Source organism: Sorex araneus, chromosome X (genome assembly GCF_027595985.1).
Source record: "Sorex araneus isolate mSorAra2 chromosome X, mSorAra2.pri, whole genome shotgun sequence".
Classification (NCBI taxonomy): Eukaryota; Metazoa; Chordata; class Mammalia; order Eulipotyphla; family Soricidae; genus Sorex; species Sorex araneus.
In genome coordinates this window covers 75386172-75403899 of record NC_073313.1, presented here as the reverse complement: position 1 = coordinate 75403899, position 17728 = coordinate 75386172, and positions in this window count along the sequence as shown.

Below are 17728 nucleotides of genomic sequence, written 5' to 3'. Positions count from 1 at the left end.
TTATTTAACACTATAAACATTTTGGTATATTCTTACAGTATCCTCGATGTCTATTTTCCCCTATAGTTTTAATCATAAAATTTTTGAATCAAAATAATTTCAGGTGTTGTTCTCTATTCTTGATAATTAGCATTTTTATGAATGAATTCCAAGGAAAATTATACAATATGCTTTCTTTACCCATTTGCCAGATAGTAGACATTTATGCTAGCTGTTTTAGATAATGCCACATGAGCACTTTCATCCATATGACATTTGCTATATTTTGAATAATTTCCTAAAGGTAAGTCCCAGAAGTGAAATAGTCCAAAGAAATGAATATATGTCGCATATTTTTAGATTGCTTTCCAGTATGTATCTAAAATTTGCAATAAAATTTTTCATATATTCAAAAACTGGTTCTGCTATACTGCTCCTAGCATTAGGACTTACTTAATTTTTTGTAACTTAATAAATACAAATATCCTTATATTGCCTTCTCTTGATTATCTGCAGGATTAAATGTGTGCCTACTTGTAAATATTTCTCAATCTAGAATTTTCATTTTTCTTTTTGGGTTTCTGGGTCACATCTAGTGGTGACTCTTCAGGATCCCTACTGGCAGTGCTTCAGGGACCATATGTGGTGCTGAGGATCGAACTGGGTTGGTTGGATGCAAGGCAAGTATCCTACCCGCTCTACTATTATTTCCCTTTTTCTTTTGAAGTAAAGGGGTAGGGTTAGTTATAGATACTCAGAGATTACTCCTGGCGGTGCTCAAAGAAGCATATGGGATGCTGAGAATCAAACCTGGGTCACCCTCGTGCAAGGCAAACACCCTACCTGCTGTATTATCACTCCAGCCCCTACAGCTTTATATTTATGCATATACAGTGAAATATATGACAGCCTCTGAATGCTACCTGGGACAAGGCACACCAGACTTGAGGAAAGAAAGTTTTGGTGACATTGGGATAGAAATGAGGAGGGAAAATGATCAGTTGCAGAGATTTACATTAGATCTCTTATTTTGAAACTATGCATAAACTTGAAATAAATATAGCACGCTAGATTTTGCAGTTAGTTTATATATACTGTACCACACAGGAAAAAAAGTACCTTGAAATAAATTATAGGAACACACCGTACATTTTATGTGAAAATGTTGTTTTTGATTCTTATTTTCACCAAATTTTATTGAGTCATGGTTATTTTACCATACTTCAAAATTCCAAGACTAAAGCTTCAGATCTAGATATGGGGATATGCTTTTTCTTACTCACCAACAAAGTCCTAGTGCCACCCCAGGATCAAATGATGCCCCTCTATCCACTTCTTTTATCCCTTTGCCTATGGCAGCAACCACATTTTTCAGTCTAAGTTATATATTTTTTATTTTTTACTTTAATGTAGAAAAAAGGCACTACACTTAATACAATTCTAAATTAAAATTGATTAGATTACAAGGTTCCAATATTAAAATCAAGAATCCTAAAATCAATTTATGTGAAAATTATTATATCTGATTGCAAGGTTGTGAAGTCGTTGTCTAAATAACTTACGTAGCTGTTTGTTGCTAGCTCGGCCATCTGTGTTATTGCTTTTGTTTATTGAGTTTAGCCAGTTTCTATGTTACTTTCCCATCTAATTTGATGTGCTTCTACTGGAATTTTAGTACTGAGAAAGTAGAAGGTGTCCCGAGACGTTAGGATGTGGACCAATTAGTGGATATTGTAGCAGCTGTGGGAGGTGGGCGTGGCTGCCAGAAGTACCGGAAGTATGGGGGGATTTGGCAGGGACTACTCACCCCGCCTCTGGAAAACACCAGAGGTCTCAGCTTGTGTGTAGGGTGCCTGAAACTTTCTCAGGTTGCGTCTCTGAAGAGAATATCCGTGAAGCAGTGGACTTGAGCCCTTGGCTTGGCTGCAGTGGTGCGATGTAGTTGCAGCTGCTGGACTTTGGCTGAGTGGGGATTTGCCAAGCCCGCCTCCTGAAGGGAGCCTTGGAGTTTTCAGCGGCAGGTACTGGTGATTCCCTTCAGTTTAGCTCCTTGGCATGCATTCCTAAGAGATTTAGTCGGGAATCGTTAAAGCAAGGCCCGTGGGTAAGTCAGCAGGCAGCAGCTGTGGGAGGACAGCCCGGTCTAAGTTATTTGTGTTGTTTTTTCCCATTTGTTTAATTTGGTTATTTGTATTCCACATATGAGTTAAACCATCTGGCAATTGTCTTTCACTTTCTTACTTATTTAATTTAGCACAATCAACTCTAGTTTCATACATGCTGTCATAAAGAAAAAAAATTATTTCTCCATTTTTTGGAGGAGGGAACACTCGACGTGCTCCAGGGACTGTGCCTTGCTGGGGGTAGAACATGTGGCTCCAGCATGCAAAACCTATGCTCCCACCCATTGAGCTAACTGACCCAAATTCATATGTTTTTAATGGCACTGTCACTGTCACTGTCATCCCATTGCTCATCGATTTGCTCGAGCGGGCACCAGTAACGTCTCTCATTGTGAGACTTATTGTTACTGTTTTGGCATATTGAATATGCCACGGGTAGCTTGTCAGGCTCTGCTGTGTGGGCGTGATACTCTCAGTAGCTTGTCGGGCTCTCCGAGAGGGGCAGAGGAATTGAACACAGGTCCGCTTCAAGAAAGACAAATGCCCTACTGCTGTGCTATTGTTCCAGCCTTTAATGGCACAGTAGAATTAAATTGAGTATATAGACCACAACATCCTTTCCCATTCATCTGTTAATAGACATTTGGGTTAGTTCCATGAGTTTGCTATTGTGAATAATTCTGATATGCACACAAGGATGCAAACATCTTTCAAAACTACTATTTTCATATCCTTCAGATAAGTGCCTAGGAATAGGAGTGGTATTGTGAATTATATGGAACTTCCATTTTTATTATTTATTTTTTCATTTTTTTTGGGTGGATTTGGGAGGCAAACCCAGTGCTGCTCAGAGTTTACTCCTTTCTCTGCCCTTATCACCTCTGGCAGGGCTTAGGGAATCACATGTGGTGCTGGGGATTGAACCCTGGTCTGTTGCATACAATGCAGTGTTCTACCAGCTCTACTATTTCTCCAGCACTTCTTTTTAAGATGTTATGTTAGATATTGTATTAGTAGAGTTTCATCACTGTATCACTGTCACTGTCATCCCATTGCTCATTAATTTGCTCGAGTGGGCACCAGTAACAACTTCATTGTGAGACTTGTTACTGTTTTTGGCACATCGAATACACCATGGGTAGCTTGCCAGGCTCTGCTGTGCGGGCGGGATACTCTTGGTAGCTTGCCAGGCTCTCCGAGAGGGACAGAGGAATCCAACCCAGGTCGGCTGTGTGCAAGGCAAATGCCCTAACCACTGTGCTATGGGCTGGGCTGGAGTAGAGTTTCATACATAAAATAATCCAACCCCACAACCTTTGTCAGAGTGTCTGCTTTCCTCTACCATTGTGGCTTCCTACAGAAGACAAGTTCTCAGCATTGGTTGCCTTTGGACATTTGTTACTCTCCTACTGTGTTTCTTTATATCCGCAATATTAGAGAGATAATTCTGTCACTGCTATTTTCACAGAGGTTCTGCTAGATTTTCTTTTACTCCACATTCTCACAAACTCTTTTGTTACCCAAGTTTTATTGGTGGTGGTGGGGCTGTGGTTGAACCACACTAGACAGTGTTCAAAAACTACTTCTGGCTCTGCACTTAGGAGTAGCCCCTGCAATTGCTTGGGAGACCTAAGGTGGTTCCAAGGATCAAACCAGGATCAGGAGAAGGCATGACAAGTTCCTTAACCCCTGTACTATTATTAGGCCATTCTCACCAGCGAAGTGATATCTCATTATTCTTTTGATTTGTATTTCTCTAATAATAAGTGTTACTGAGTATTTTTCATGTTTGGGGGCCATGTATATATCTTCTTTGGAAAAGTACCTATTGGGGCCTTTTGTACATTACCTTTTTGGGTGGCTTATGCAAATAATTTTTCCAGTTACTAGGTAGCCTTTTTTGTGGCACTGACAGTATGTTTTGTTGTGCCAAAGCTTTTTAAAAAACTCTCATATAGCCCCACTTCTTTCTGCTTCCCTTGATATTGGAGTTGAGTCCCCAACTATATATATCTGATGTTGAGGTCCTAGAGTGTTTCACTTGTATTTTCTATGTATTTTCTGACATCAAGTCTAATATCCAATTCTTTAATCCATTCAGGGATTTTTGTGTTTTATATAATTTGTCTAACGGAGGGGTACTAACGTCTTTTATTTTCCCAACACAATTTATTGATGAGGCTTTGCTTTCTCCAAAAAATGTAATGCATTCGTTCTTTGTTTTTATCATGCCACATTACAATATTTTTTAGATTTTTTTGTGAATTCTTTAATATTTTATGTATATTATATTTATTATTATTATTATTATTATTATTATTATTATTATTTTGTTTTTTGGGTCACACCTGACAATGCTCATGGTTTACTCCTGGCTCTGCACTCATGAATTACTCCTGGTAGTGCTCGGGGGACCATATGGGATGCTGGGAATTGAACCCAGGTCAGCCGCATGCAAGGTAAACTCTCTACCCGCTGTGCTATAGCTCCAGCCCCATCTTTTATTTTTTAAGCTACATCCAGCTGTTCTCAGGGATTACTCCTCACTTTGTGCTCAGAGATCACTCCTAGTTGTGTGTGCCGCACCATATTTGGTGCTGGAGATTTGAACCAAGGTCTACCACATCAAAGCAAGGGCTTTAACTACTGTACTATTGTTCCAATCCTTTTAATTCTAAAGAGATAAAGCTTTATTTTTTGTTTAATTTTAAATTTAAAATCCTTTTATATTTTTTCTTTTCCTAATATAACTAGGACTTCCAAACCTATGTTCACCAGTAGTGTTGAGGGTAGACATACTTACCTTGTTCCTGATGCTAGGTAAATATTTATTTCAACCCTTTTAGTATAATATCTGTACATACGCACAGCTTTTATTATGGTAAGGCATATTACCTCTGTTCCTTATCTATTAAAATATTTTATGTCATATTTTTTATTTTTAAACATTTTTATTGAAGCTGGAACAATAGTACAGCGGGCAGAGCACGTACCTTGTATGTGATCAACCCAGGGTTGATACCCAGTATCCCATGTGGTCCCCTGAGCAGTACAAGAAGTAATTGCTGAGTGAAGAGCCAGAAGTAACCCCTGAACATCACTAGGTGTGGCCCCAAAACAAAAAAAAAGATAAATTTTTATGGAATCATAATTATGAAGTTGTTCATGATTGAGTTATAGGTGTACAATGTTCCAACACCAATTCCTCCACCACTGCTCACTTTCCTCTACCAATGTCCCCAGTTTCCTCTTGCCCACAAGCCTGTCTCTATGATAGGTACATTTTTATTTTTCTTTCTTCCTCTCCCCTTATAGTCACTATGGTTTACAATATTGTTACTGATAGGTTATTGTACATAACACTTCACCTCCTTTCAATACCTATTCCTGGTGTTGACCACTTCCCACTTCCCGCTATCATTGTTGTTCTGATCCCTTCTCTGACATAACCTATCTTTCCCCTCCAGCAATAAGCTTTCTACAAAGGTCCAGTTCTCCTTCTCTCTATTCCTATTGTCTTTGGGCTTTAGTAAACATCCCACATTTGAATGGGATCCGTCTATGTCTGTCTCCCTTTGACTCACTTCACTCAGCCTGATACACTCCAAATAAATTCATTTGTTGGCAAATTTCATGACTTCATCATTTTTATGGCCATATAGTATTTCATTGTGTATATGTACCAAAGTATCTTCATGCACTAATCTGTTCTTTACCACTTGGGTTGTTTCCAGAAATTAGCTATTATCAATAGTGCTCCAATGAACACGGGAGTGCAGAGATTCTGTCTGCATTGTGTTTGGGGGTCATTCTGTGTGTGGCTTCTTAGCTATGTTTGTTTGGAAGCTTTGAGTTTGCTAGACTGGTGGTGTGGTGGTGCTAAGCCAAGCCGGAGCTGGAGCCTAACCAGGTGGTAGGAGGGTTTACAGGGGTCTCCTGACCTGGGAGAAATGGCAACTTCAGAGTGCTTCCTAGTTATGTTTGAACGTTTTGAGTTCCATAAATATGTATTTAATCAAATGGGTTATAGCATATGTTTTTATCAATTATTTTATTTTGAGGGTGACTTTGAGGTCACTATGTTCAGGTCTTACACTTGGCTCTGAGTTTAGAGATCATTCCTTGTTCTCAGGGAACCATATGCCTTTCTGGGGATTGAAACCAGTCTGCTGCATGCTAGGAAAGTGACTTACCTGCTATACTCTCTCCACCCTATTCGTGTGATATTAGTGATCGTAAAGCAGCTTGCCAATGTCAAAGAGGCTCAGTAATGTGTGACTCCAACAAAAACAACTGATATTCATTTACATGTGCAGCTGTCCCATTTCTAGTGATTCTGTGCAAAGGTGCAAAGGTATCCACCCACTTCCTTTTATCTTCTAGGGTATTTGGCCCCAATATTTATGTTTTAAGACACATATCATTCTAAACTTTTCCTTTTATTTCTCTGATGCAGTAATTAGTACATTGTAATGATTACATAATGTTTATCATCAATAGGTATAAATTTTACTTCAGGATATTACAGGTTAGCTGCAAAATAATAAGGGAATATTCCATCATACAGGATTGATAACCACTCTTTCAGACATTATTGCATTTTTCACTTTACAAATGAGCTTCCCTTAATATGTTCCACATTGCTTTCTGCCAATTGTATCTTGTGATGATCAAGGCCTTGATTTTTACTGTGGTCAAATGTACTATTTTAATGGTATTTGTGCTTATTGTATCTTTCAAAAGACATCTTCTTGAAACTCAAAAGCAGATGGTGAGATGCATATAAAGGTAGTTGGATCCCTTCCTTGTATAAGCTACCATCGCATTCACAGCCTAAATTATTTTTATTATGTATGTTCTTATATTCTTCTTACATTCCCAACTACATTATAAGCACCTCAGTCACTTCCATTTACTCCTTTTTGTGTTACTGATTATAAACTTAAGTCTTCTCTTCTCTCATCATGATTTGTAAATATGAAGGTCATTATTATTATCATCATCTTTATAATGAAGAGAATACAGATGCTCCTTATATTGTCATACAAAAAATATAATGTCCTATAATTATGTGACTACACTTAGGTAGAGCATATTATCAAAAAAAATCATTTTCTTTTCATGATAGCTTAGAAACAGTGTAAACTAAATACAGAAGATCATTAGCAACCGTGTCATGTAAATCTTATGTTCCACACAGTAAGCTGGGAATCATAAAAACATATAGGTTTCCAAACTGATTAAAAAAATGCCACTTATCTGAGACTCTTCTGAAACATCCCCAGTTTGAAGTTCCTTTGTTGATTGAGCTTTATTGACTAGCTACTGTGTTCAGTGTCATGTTTGGCACAATATTACATTAGTCAGAATAGACTTAGTTGCAGTACAGAAACAACTCTCACGTAGGAGAGGGTTAAAACAACAAAATGTATTTTTCACTTATACTGCATATCTATCCTATTTCAATGGCAGAAATCTTCAGCTCTTCACTTACAGGTCTCTTACTGAGAGAAGATTCATCTTTATGCTTCTATAATTTTTTAGCCAGCAAAATGAACTTTGAGGGGGTCATATCTTAGTTTCTAAGTTTTTGCTAGGAAGTGATAAGCATTCTTTGCATTCAGATTCAATATAACAACAAATGATGAAGCTGGATTTAATCTCAAGGAGTCAGAGAAGTGCCACCTACCTCCTTAAATTTTTGGATGGAGAATTAGATATATTTGATGAATAGCTACAACAGCTACTATGATGATGAATGTGAGATAACATATCCCTTCAGGGTTCTCAAAGTGTATGACTCATATTACCATGCCATTATAAAACAAAGAGTATAATAAATGCCAAAGAAAAGATAAAGTATTTTGGTACTTTAGAGGAGAAAACTCTATTTGCCCATGGTGGTCTAGGAACACATTATTCTTTTCTAAGAGAAAAGAATACTTCTTTTAACTCCAAGTTTGTGGTTTCAAGCTAACTTGTAAAGATATCTTTGGATTTCTTCACATATCTCAATCTATATGAAAGGAAAAATATGCCCAAGTGTCACTGTCATCCCGTTGTTCATCGATTTGTTCGAGCGGGCACCAGAAACGTCTCTCATTGTGAGACTTATTGTTACTGTTTTTGGCATATCCAATACGCCATGGGTAGCTTGCCAGGCTCTGCTGTGCGGGCGAGATACTCTGGGTAACGTGCCGGGCTCTCCGAGAGAGGTGGAGGAATCGAACACGGGTCAGCCTCATGAAAGGTGAACACACTACCGCTGTGCTATCACTCCAGCCCAGCAGTGTCCAAGTGTGCTACATATAAAAGGTTAAAAAGGCAAAGTGAGATGGAATTCAAAGACCATCTGTCATTAGATTTTTTTTAATGAAGTAGTCATTTTATTTGGAAAACATTATAGGAGATAAAAAATTACATGTTCTGGAAATAAAATAATAGTAAATATAATAAAATTCTCCAGAGTGGTTAAAGCCAAGCATACACCTCAGGCAGAGGCACATGACCTCTCAATTGAGGAATGTGTGATTTTGTTTTTGCCAAGTTCATTAATCAGACTTCCCCAAGTCTATTTGTAGGGTTTTGCCAAGGCAGGGAGCTTGGAGTACTTAATGATCTTTTTAGATATTCTTTTTATGTAGAGGGGCAACACCTAGGGCTTCTTTTTTTTGCTGAAAAGGCATCATTTAATAATTTCTTTTCATTGCTGAGAATGAAGACTCTATGAGCAGTTTTGGATTTCTGATATTTTAGCTCAGTTCACAGTCTAGATGCATTTCTGTAATAAGCCACTCTGGTGCCAAAATGGGTTAGAAGACCTCTCAGATCATAGTCTTTAGGAAGAGAGGGTTCGTTTCATGCTCAGCAGCTCCGGATCTTATCTGGGCCGAGGGCGTGCCGGTAGCGCCTACTTTCCATGATCGCCTATGAGCCACATAACTGCAAAGTTCATACCTCTGTGTAGGAGAGAGAATGCATTTTAGGTTTCTGTATGTAATTCAGATCAACTGATGTTATTGGATGTTATTGTGATTATTTTGGAGTTTCCATTTATTTTAAACTTTCCTCTAAAGATGCAGATTCAGCTTTTTTTTTTTGGACCCGGCTGTGGAAGGAGCATGATGGAGGGGCCCGAGGGGGCGCCCTCGGACCCCAAGCAGCCCACTGAACTAATTCCGGCATGGGACCAGAGACCCCACGGCGTGCTGAAGCTGTGGGACCCGGGCATCCCCCAATTCTTTTAACCTGTCTCTCTCTCAACTCCTCCCTCCTGAACACAGCGCAGGGGCCGCGTTTTTCCTGAGCGCAAAACGGAGTCGCCGATTCAGCCAAAACAGGACGTGAGCGCGCTTGCGGGAGTCCCCAGGGGGCGGGGCGGCGACCCCCGCCCACCGCAGTTAGATACTTAAACCCACCTCCCCCACGTGTGCTTCCTTTTGGACCCGGCTGTGGAAGGAGCATGATGGAGGGGCCCGAGGGGGCGCCCTCGGACCCCAAGCAGCCCACTGAACTAATTCCGGCATGGGACCAGAGACCCCACGGCGTGCTGAAGCTGTGGGACCCGGGCATCCCCCAATTCTTTTAACCTGTCTCTCTCTCAACTCCTCCCTCCTGAACACAGCGCAGGGGCCGCGTTTTTCCTGAGCGCAAAACGGAGACGCCGAGCCTCTCTCTAGGTTTCTCCATCTTATGAGCACCATAAAAGGGTAAAAGTTTATAGTGATGTTATTTCTGGTTGTACTTTCCCTGGACTTTATACAGAAACCCAAAACCGCGCGGCCGCTGCCGCGGCCGCGCGACTTAATGTCATCTTAGTATGAGCAATATGTAATGGTTCCTTTCTAATTGGGCGGACTTTTGTGGGAGATCCTAATAGTAAGTCTGTTGCTGAAATATTGAAGGCAATCAAAGTGGTAGCCATCTCACTAGACTGAACTAAGCTATATCCCCACGCCGGCTGAGAAGAAATTTTCTTCTTTCTCGGGAAGAAACGCGGTGTGTCATCAACTACAGTGTGATGCCCATTAAGCAAACAGACCTGGTGGCGTGGGAATGGGATATAAGGGGAAAAATTATGTACAAGGAACAGCGGGACGCTGGTGGAATCTCGAGCCGGAGCCGACACCAGCGCAAGACCGTCGGTTCCAGAGACTGCTTGCAGATACTCTACAAGTCTATCAACTAAGCCAGAGCCCCACGCCTGCTGATGACGGGAAATAACCATCCTTTTCGGTTTTTTTTTCCCTTGTCAGGCAGCGTGGCGATTACTAAAACAGGCGTGAACTCGGTGGCGCGGGGCAAGGGGGAAAAAGAAAAACTATGTAACAAACAGCGGGACTTAATATCTCTATATTCTTAGCAATGGAGAACTATCAAATGCCTCCTTGGCAATAGGACTGCTTTTCTTTTTTGGGGGAAACCCCAACAACGGTAGTGAGTTGTATGTTGAAACATGGAATGTAATCGAAATAAGGCGTAAACGAAGTGAAACATATCATGTGCAAGGGTTGGGACTGGGGAGGTGGGAGGGGGCGGCAGGTATACTGGGGGGGTTGGTGATGGAAGATGGGCACTGGTGAAGTGAAGGGTGTTTGAGAACTGTATAACCGACATAATCCTGAGAACTATGTAACCCTCCACATGGTGATTCAATAAAATTAAAAAAAAAAAAAAAAGAAAAAAAAAAATAAAGATGCAGATTCATATGTAAAATGTTGACTACCAACACCTGCACAGTAAGAATAAATATCATAGTATTTTAGGCATGGTACTTAGACTTTGGGCATGAAAACTGATTATTCTTTGAAGTTTTCGATTTGCAGTACAAGAGCATTGAATTACTGTTCAATTCCTTTTAATCATTCTTTGAGAATCTCTCAGTGGATTTGAATTTCAGTATGGTTTATTTATTCATTTATCAATGAAATCACAAATATAGCTTCATATGCGGGACCTTCCTTTCATTTACTGAGAAACAGAAGTTGAGATAGAGAAGGACGTAGGGAACTTCATGAAGGATCCCTTGCCCACACCCTGCAAAGTTTAGTCGCCATTACTTTTTGTCTGGACATTTTCCAGAAAGATCACCTCTATTTGCCATGGAGCTTTGTCAGCCATGTAAAATGGGGAGAGGGTAAATAAGATCATCTCCTTTCCCTGTTCTCGAAAAAGTGCAAATGAAGTGTGAGTACCTCAAAATAGCCCTCACTAATTGTGGGCTATGTGCTGCTACTTACTACCCCTGCACCTTGATGGAGGTGAGCAGCAGCCTTGCTTGCACGGGCAGAGAATGAATTCCACCTGACTGGGCAACGCATGAGAACTATAGGGAAAAAACCCTACTGAACACAGCATAAATTATGCACACTCTCCAAGCCACCTCACTTAAATAGAAGCCACATATCCCTACCCCCCACGCCCCCAAATAAACTTTTCCTTGGAAAAAGAATTCTGGCAACTTGAAAACTTCAATTTTTCAAGAGCCAAGGATCCTCTAGTTTCCAACACAGTAAGAGCATCTACCTATCCTCTCATCACCAAATCTACTTACCCTTTATGCATGAACTCTCGCACCTTGCTCCTACAACGCCTCCATGTTTGAATAGGAGGCCTACTCAAGGGATCAGGCCCCTCTCTCCTCAATCAGCATATGCTGGCAAGAATGTTTTATGACATGAATAAAGAATCCACATTCCGTAAAGCGTTCCCCTTCACTAAAATTACCCTGCCTAGATAGCAAAGCCATCCTCCCCAGTACTCCACCCTCATGTCACTGTTGTATGACTAAAAACTCTCTAAAATTTAGCATCTGAAAACATAATAAAGTATGGTATAGTTCACACAGACGAGGGAGTTAAGAGCAACTTGTTTAGTGGCCCTAGTGCAGTTTCTCCCATAGGCTGGAAGTAAGCTGTCAGCCAGGACTACCATTTTAATTTTACAAAACTTTTGGATTTGCTTTCATGCAAACTTGCCTGTGTCTTTTGGGTAGGCCTTGATTTGGGCTATTTGATGGGAGTCCTGAGTTCCCTGACTTACAACTTCATTTCTCCACATCTCCGTAAGCTTGGCAGGGTAGACTGCTTCTTTCCTTATCGGTACAAAGACAGAGAAGAAGAGAATCTATGAAAGAAATGAGAGTCTAAGTGAATCTGAAATGCCACAGTATCACTTCAACTAAACTAGAAGAAGCAATTCACTAAATCCAGTCAAAACTCATAAGGGAGAGTATTACACATGGGAGTTAAATCATGAGAGAATAGTTTAGAGATGACCATATTCTCATGGGTACAAACAATAACCCGCTGATTCCCATTCTGTCTAAACTTGAAAGTGTTATCTGTATTCTCTTCATGTTCTATCTCCCACACTTAGGTTTTTGCCTCTCCACTTCAAAGAAACTATAACCTTGCCAAATCTAATGGCCTATTCTCAGTCTTTATGATTTATCCACAATACTGTATAGTCATCAGTAATATATTCCTGAGAACCCCCAAATTAAGTCTTCAAAAACATGAATTAAAAATTCAAAATACTGCAACCATACAACATATTGGTCAAGTAAAGCTCCGAAGAAACCTCTTAACTTATATTTAGGCATACAAGACTTTACTGTTTGAGCAAATTCGGTGTATTCCACTTTAAAATATATCCCAGACTTAACCTCGACTCACCAAATGCATTTAGGTGCAATATTCCAAGACTTCTGAAGTGAGTGTAGAGCGAAAAACCATCTGTGTTCCTTCACAGACAGCTTTTTCATGCCTTTCTTCCTGTTTGTGCACCTTATTTTGTTTCTTTTCAAACATTTTTCTTGAAAAAGGGCACACTTTACATAATGTGTCACTGTTGAAACTTAGATTTCCCTCCTCCCTGGAGCTGGATATTTTACTTTTTATTGTGCTTGGTTTCTATGGTCACTTTATTGAATTAATGTTCTAAAGGATAATCTTTATTATAGTGAATTATTTCTTGTATGTATCCACCACAATGTCTGTTCCGTTACATTATTGGTCAGAAAATGATTGAATCAAGATTTCCCAAATGTGCACTGTACCCATTTGTGGAATATAAAGTAAAATAATAGGAGAATAACACCTGAGGATAGTAGAGCTAAAGGCCAGGAGGATGGCCCCATGGCTTGGAAGCAATCTCATTTGCTGGGGGGAAAGGCAGGTGGGATGGAGAGATCACTAAGCAAATGATGGTTGGAGGAATCACTCGGGATTGTAGATGTGTGCTGAAGGTGGGCTATGGACCAAACATGATGGCTGCTTAGTGCCTATGTTGCAAACCATAGCACCCAAAAGGAGAGATAGAATAAGAGGGAACGTGTCTGCCACAGAGGCAGGGGGTGGGAAGGAGTGGGGGTGGCAGGAGGGACACTGGGAACATTGGTGGTGGATAATGGGCACTGGTGGAGGCATAGGGACTCGAACACTGTTTGATTGAAATGTAATCACGAAAATTTATAAGTCCATAACTGTATCTCACGATGAATCATTAAAATAAAATCATTTAAAAATAAAGATTTCCTAAATATTTGGAACTCCATGTCTCCCAGTGTTAGCCAAGGGTCTGTGCAAACAAAGTATACATACATTCAGGCAGATAGATTCAAACTCCTGTCTTTATTTTCCACTTGTAAATAGCCTTAATGTCGCTCAAGGTGAGAGATGATGCATGGCCTTCTAGATTTCTAGGACGAATTTGAAGCCCCTAATGCATAGTTCATTCACTTTGTTTCCTTAAAGGGTTTTGTGACCAAAGTAGGTTGGTTGACCCTATTTTGCCACATGTGTTATCTTCTGCTTCAAGCCCAAGAGTTGATTTCATACAACTCTCACATTTGCTTTTAACAAAGACTTTTAAGAAAATGTAGCGTTCAGCATTCATGTTAATCAGTCAGACTAAGGCACACTTTGAGTTAGTAAACAGCGATGCTGATGCTTCTTGGAATAGGCCTGACCCAATCCCCAAAAACTTTCTGTTGCCCACAGGCCACTTCCAGGCTGCTTGTTGTTCCTGCTGCTTGCAAGTTTCTGTCTTTTGAGACTGCTATGGATCCAGGGAGAGGAGGTTGAGAAATTTAGAATGCCATAAAGACCCTTGTTCTTTCCAGGTTTCAGTTATTCTTTTTTTAGTAAGTTCTCACAGAAAATTCCAGGGCTTTGGTGCATTTCTAAAATTTGGGTTCTGTTTTTTTTTTTTTCTTGCTAGTGGTGGTAACATAAGGGCAAGGGGATATAGGTAGAGTAAAATTAGGGAAAGGGACTTTCCTGAGAGTGTAATGTGAGAAGAAAATGTCACAGGACCAGATCTAAAGCCCAGAAAGCCTTGTGATAGCTGTCTTAACATTTGGTCTGCCTCTATCTTGACATCCAGCTTAGAGGGAATATAAACCGGTGCCACGACAGTTTATAGTTACCGTGGAAACTCATGACAGTGAACAAATATGGTGAGGAACTCAGACTCCAAGTATTTCTCACCCATTTTGGAAGGAGAGTAGGAGGGATAGAAAAGGCAGACATCTGTAGCCGTAGAAAGAGGTGAAACAAAGACCTCTTTGGTATTCCCCTTGAGTTCCCAGTCTGTGCTTGCAGAAGTGTTGCTGCTATTTTCTGTCTTATTTTCTGTTTTTCTTAATTAAAGGCCTTGCTTTGAGTTCAGGCACTTAATCATCTCTAGCTCCTCGATCTTTGCTGATCAACAAGAGCCTGACCGTGGTAACACTAGTGCTTGAGAAGAGATGATTTTTTAAATTCCTTACTTCACAGCTCCCATCGATGTTGCCTAATTGCTGCAATTTTGATTAGAATATTAGGTCTGAATCTCTGTATGGCAGGATATCTGAGTTCATGCAGATCTTTCCTCAAATTTAACTTCTCAGAATTACCTTCTCTACCCACTCTTTCTCAAATATATTTCATCTATCTACTCTGCTATATTGCACTCAGTAAAAACAGTAATGATAGGTCTCATTCCCCTGACCCTGAAAGAGCCTCTAATCGTTGGGAAAGATGAGAAAGGAGAGGCTCCTTAAAACCTCAGGGGTGGGAGGAATAGAGACGTTACTGGTGCCCGCTCAAGTAAATCGATGAACGGGATGACAGTGATACAGTGATTGCATTCATAGTACCTGACATTGTACTCTGTATTTCATCATTGCCTCTCCCTATGGAATGTCACTTTATAAGGAAGAGGTCATTATCAGTTTTGCTTACAGTTTAAATTTCATTACATGTAAAATAAATATAAATATTTAAATTATATTAACATTTTTACTATTGACATAATTTTTCATGGCATGTTACTAGGATACTTCATTAAATATCAATACATAAAATAAATGGATAAAATACATTACATTCCTTTCTTAAAGTCCTGTTTTTGTTGTTGTTGTTTTTGTTTGGGGGACATATGTGGCAATGTTCAAGGGTACTCCTGGCTCTGCATTCAGAAATCACTACTTGTGGTATTTGGGGGACCATATGGGATGCCAGCGATTGAACCCAGGTCAGCCACATGCAAGGCAAGCGCCCTACCTGCTATACTATTTCTTTGGCCCTTCTAGCTGTTTTTTTCATTTAAAAATTAAGATATATGTATAACAGTTTTTATAAATGATATGATTTGCACTAAAAATGGATGTGGATGAAATAGTGATCTGAGAAATGTTAATATTGTATGTTAATCTTTAAAAAAATAAAAATCTTCAAAGAAATTGCATTGCTTATATTTATAGGAAGGATAGCTTAAAAAGAACAGCTCAGTCAAATGAAACTGTCTCTGCAGACAAAATAAAAAGTCCCATGAACATATAACACCAGGTAAATTTTTGAGAACATAAATTATTTCAGATTATAGCATTCACATGGACTTTTGAGATGCCCACTTTAAAACAAAATTGGATTTTTAATAAACAAGATATAAAAATGTTGGAACTAAGTCTAACAAATGACCACTTAGAGACCCTTAACCCAAATTTAATGACCTTTTAATATTTTTATTTAAATTCTGCTACATTCAATTAATTTTCCAGATGAACAATTATATTTCTGAATCCTATGATTTTCCCTTTTTTATACTAGGTATGATCTGTGTAACTTCATATCTTATCGAATCTTTAAGTATTTCAGAACTATTTATAGTATTAGTAGTGTTGAGTACAAAGATAGGAGTAAACACTTGGCAATGGCCTAAAAAACTAAACTATCAATAGTGTCAAAGTTCATTAAAGTTGTTAAATGTTTAAATATTTGGAACACTGCCACAGGAAATAATAATTTACTGTGCATTTAGAAAATATAATACAGATATGTATTTCTCATTAGAAAATGGAGATATCTTTGTGTTACATTTTAGAAAGGATTTTTATTTACAATTTTTTTAAAATCAGGTAGAACTGTTTAATTGTATGAGATAACTTCTAAGATATCTTATTACATCACTTGGTTTGATGTATTAGACAAACATTTCCCCAAGTACAATGTTAGCCTGGCATACTTAACCTAAATTTTGCCTTGTCTTGGTACATATTTTCCAGCTTGGTTCTTTTATTTTATTTTCTACAATTTTTATTTCAGCACCATGACTTACAATAGTGTTTATAACAGGTTTCAGGAATACAATATTCTAGCCCCACATCCACTACCAGGGTGATAGCAAGCCTCAGTGTCTCAAGGTTCTTTTTTACTCCCACTCCACCCCCATGGCAAACTCATTTATTTATTGGTTTGGGGGCTACATCTATGATGTTCAGGGTTGACTCCTAGCTCTGTGCTCAAGGATCATTCCCAGTGTGCTGGGGAGCTGGTGGGTGGACCATATAAGGTCTGGGGATTGAACCCAGGTAAACTGTTTGAAATACAAGTGCCCTACCCACTGTTCTATCTCTCTGGTCCTGGGAAATGTTTTTAAAATGTAATTAACTTTTTTTTTACTGGGGCAAGTTCATTTACAAAGTTCTTGATAGTTGATTTTCAGACATACAGTGTTCCAGCAATGTTCCTTTCTACTCCCCACCTGCCTCTTGACAAACACATTTTTAAGTTTGATTGTTGTTTAGGATCAACAACTCAACTACAGGATTTCAGTGCTTTTAATTTGTTAGATCTGTGGTTCAGATATACCCCACCTCTTCCTGCCCAATGGTTTGGCATTTCGGTTCTGTAATCAAGGGCCAAGATTTTTTAATTAGTTGATGTATTCCATTCTCGTATTCTTTCTTTCATATCAAGTATGAGTGATAATATCCAGTGTTTGTCCTTCTCCCTCAGGCTTTGCTTAACATGATATCCTCCAATTCCAAGTTGCAGTGAACTGTGTCATTTCATCTCATCTTTTATTACAGTTGCATAGTATTCCATGGTATGTATATGCAACAACTTCTTTATTCATCTGTCTCTAGACATTTTGGGTGTTTTCATATCCTGGCTATTTTACTAAGAGCTTATGTACATAAGTGTACATACATCTATTTTAACTAATGTTTTGTATTTGAGTGCTAAATGCCAAGAAGTTAAACTGATGGGCCTGGAGGATACATATTTGGGAAGTCTCTGTGCTGTTTTCTATTGAGGATAAGTTAGATGATATTCCAGTGAATATGATGATATATGATG